The sequence below is a fragment of the Echinops telfairi genome, unplaced genomic scaffold (assembly GCF_000313985.2).
Source record: "Echinops telfairi isolate 266 unplaced genomic scaffold, ASM31398v2 ScPeMD7_2565;HRSCAF=3150, whole genome shotgun sequence".
Classification (NCBI taxonomy): Eukaryota; Metazoa; Chordata; class Mammalia; order Afrosoricida; family Tenrecidae; genus Echinops; species Echinops telfairi.
Window position 1 is genome coordinate 5381770 of NW_022106463.1, and position 4080 is coordinate 5385849.

Sequence of the window (4080 nt, forward strand, 5' to 3'; positions counted from 1 at the left end):
TGGCCAGCACCATCCACGCCCAAGACCCCACCTTGCACCAAGCTGACGGGAGGGAGGCACAGGGCCCTCCCCATGACCCATCAGGGGTCCTTGGAGGAAGCTGGGGCTCCCCAACTCCATGCTCCACCCCAAGAAGGAGACATTTGCCAAGCCATGGTCTCCCAGGCTCCTTTTCGGCTCCTTTAGATCCAGAGCAGACCCAGCATTTTCCATCCCCCCAGCGTTTCCTGGGACTGGCCCTTCCGCTGCTGTCCCTTCTGCCCTAAAAAGTCTGCCCCTCACCGTGCCCCTGTGGATTCCACCTGCCCAGGTGCCCGTGGGTCCAACATTCCATCAGTCCTCGCTGCTGCTGCACCCTGGACCCCAGACTATGATAAGCTTAGGGTAGGCACGTTGTGTCCCAAAGGGTTACACTCCTCCCCTCTGCCTCATTTGTGGGAGCCCGCTAAGCCCCCAACATGTCCATCTGTCAGTCTGAGCACACCAGACTGGAAACTAGATGCCTTTTCTGGGGTACATGGGGGATGTGATTGGTCACCTGGAATTGGTCACATGTCAATTGGAGTCATACACCATGGAGTCCAATTCCACCCGAAGAGAGCCCACAGGATAAAATAAAACTGCATGTAGAGTTTCCTACACTGCCATCTTGGGTTAATTGCTGGCTACAAAGTCAGTGGCTCAAACCCACCAGCCACTACTGCGAAGAAAGATGAGGCTGTCTGCTCTATTGAAGATTTACAGCTCAGGAGCCCTATCTATTGGGTCACTGTGTGCCCAAATCAACTAGAGAACCACGGTGTGTGTGTGTGTGTGTGTGTGTGTGTGTGTGTGTGTGTGTGTGTGTGTAACCTTTCCAGAAGCACATTGCCTCAATGCAAGGAGCTCTGGCTGTGAGATCCATGTATGTGTCCCTTCCAAAGAAAGGTGACCCAATAGAATACAGGAATTATCAATGTCATGAATATTAGGGCAAGTAAAATCTTGCTGAAGATAATTCCAAAATAGTTGCAGCAGTGCATTCACAGGAACCTTCCAGAAATTCAACCTGGATTCAGAAGAGGGGTGTGTGTAACAAGGGTCGCCATTGCTGATGTCAGATGGACCTTGGCTGAGAGTAGAAACTACCAGAAAGGTGGCTACCTGTGTCTGATTAACAATGCAAAGGATTCAACTGTGTGAATCACAGCAAACTATGTATGAATGATACTGCAAAGATGGGGTTCCAGAACACTCCGCTGTGCTCATGCAGAACCTGCACACTGACTGAAAGGCGAATTTCACACAGAATGAGGACATACTGAGTGTATCCGTTCACCACATGTAGTCATTCTGTGTGCTAAGTGTGTTAGTCTGGGTAGACTGGAAAAACAAATCCAGAGACACTCATATGTGTCTAAGAAAGAGCTTTATATAAAGAGTAATTGTATCTTAAGAAAACATCCCAACCCAATCCAGATCAAGTCCCTAAGTCCGATATTAGCCCATAAATCCAATACCAATCTATAAATTCTTCTTCAGACTCACACAACACATGAATGATGTTGAATGCAGGAAGATCACAGGCCAGTGGGTGGAAAGTCTTGTGAATTCAGTGGCAGTGGAAGCATCTCAGCAGTGACGTGGGTCTCCACGTGGCTCCTCCAGCTCCAGGGCTCTGGCTCCATCAGAGTACTTCCATGTGGCTCATCAGCAGGAAGACCAAGCAGGAAGAGAGTATCTTGCCTCCAGTGAGCTGTATATCTCCGTGGTGCCTCAAATGTCAAGCTATGACCTGATTGACAGCCTATGCTTCACCCCTCCGCAAGTTGACAGGAGAGGATGTAACCGCTACGCTAAGCAAATAGCCTGAGCAGCGGGACTAAATGAAGAGAGGGAGGCATCAGGACTGGGGGAAGGTTCCTTAACAACTGTTGATACAACCTTGCTTGCTGAAAGTGAAGAGGACTTGAAGCACTTAGTGATGAAGATCAAAGGCAGAGCCTTCAGTATGGATTACAATTCAATGGAAGGGCATCCCAGAATCTCGCACTGGACCAGTAAACAACATCATGACAAGTGAAGACGAGATCAAAGTTATCAAGGATTTCATTTTACTTGGATCCACAATCAATGCTCATGGGAGCACCAGACCAAAAAAAATTTAATGGACATATTGCAACTGCTGCACAAGCGCTCTTTAAAACATTCACAAGGCGAAGATATCACCCAAGGTGTGCCTGGCCAGGTGTTTCCCATGGCCTCATACGCACATGAAAGTCGGACAATGGAAAAGAAGACTGGGGCAGAATTGATGCACTTGAACTACAGAGTGCTGGAAAATACTGAATATGCTGTGGGCTACAAAGAACAAACATATCTGTCTGAAGGAAGTACAGATGCTCCTTAGAAGCAAGAATGATAAAACTTCTCTCCCCTTCCATTGGCTATTTTTATCAGGAGGGGCCAGTCCCAGGAGAAAGGCATCTTGCTTGGTAGAGTAGAGGGTCAGTGGGGGCGGGGGAAGATTCTTAATGAGACAGATTGACAAGATGGTTGCAACACTAGGCACAAACCACCCTTGTGAGGCTGGCACAGGAGAGGGCAGTGTTTTCGCCTGTGGCCCCTGGGCTCGCTACGAGTTGGAATAGACCCCACGTCACAGCACCTAACAACAACAGAGGGATACACAGCCTCGGCTGCTGAGGGTAAACTTTGGATGTTGTAGGAAGAAAATGCAACCCTGTGTTGAGGCGTAGAGAGGCTTCCCCAAGTTCTCTAAGGTTCAAGTTGAATGGAATTTAGAGTAACATCTTTAATATTATTTTGTCCATCCTGCTTAGAAAGTCTGTGTTGCTGGTGCCCATTGCCATGTGATTCCTGCAACACCAGTGACTGGGCAGCCTGTGGCAAGTACGTTTATTCGTGAGACAGGGGTAGAGGGAGAAGTGGGGGTATTTAAGGAATACCAGTACTCAAGGAAACAGAGTGGGCCCAGTCCAAGGAAACGTGCCTCCCTCGTACCACGGACTTTTGGGTTACCAGCTGAGTGCTTAACCACTGGGCTACCAGGACTCCTATCATGAAAGAACCCTGGGAGTGAAAGTGGGGGCAGTCTGTGCTATTACTTAGGGGTTCACACAACAACCATGCCAACAACACCCCACTTTTGGCTACTTCCCAAGCTCCTTGAAAGACGAGTCTAACACAATGGATGGATGGATGGATGGATGGATGGATGGATGGATGGATGGATGGATGGATTGTGATAAGAGTTGTATGAGCCCCCAATAAAATGATTTTTTTTTAAAAGAAAGAAAGGCAAGTCTAAGTGGCTCCTCTTCATTTTTTGTTGACTTTACACTCTGGCTTCTGCCCCCATTATGATGTAGCACAGAGACTGACCCTGCACTGTCTCCAATGAGCTCCAGGCCACCTGTCTGAGGGCCACTTTCCACCTTGACCTCACCAGCACTCTCCAGTCCTTATAACCCCTCCTCCCCTAATTAATGAAAGGAACCCTGGTTGCATAGTGGTCACAAGTCGGCTGCTAAGTGCAAGGTCAACTGTTGGAAACCACCAACCACTCTTGGGGAGAAAGACGAGGCTTTCTACTCCCATAAAGAGCTAGTCTTTGAAACCACAGGGGCAGTTCCACCCTGTCCTAACGGGCTGCAGATCGGCATTGCCTCGATGGCAGTGAGTTTGAGCTTCGGGAGAAGCTGCGCTGGACAGGGTTTGGGAGCTTAAACCCTCCCTCAGACGTTGCTAGGGATTCATTTCTGACTCCCTCAGGAGACGAGGTGGGATCCTTGCCCCCAAACCTATGGCGAAGGAGCTCTGGTGGTGCAGTGGGTTAAACGTCGGATTGTTAACTGCAAGTCTGGAGAGAGAAGAGGCGGTCTGCTCCCATAAAGATCTGCTGTCTCAGATACCTTCCGGGGCAGGTCTACTCTGTGGTATGGGGTGGTTGTAAATTTGACTCAACAGGTGGCCGTAGGGTTTTTGATACATGCCTGTGAGTCAGACCTCCTTGGGGGATAGTGTTTCCTTTGCTATGTTAACATCAAAGAATACCAAAGACTCTGGATAGCATGGGTT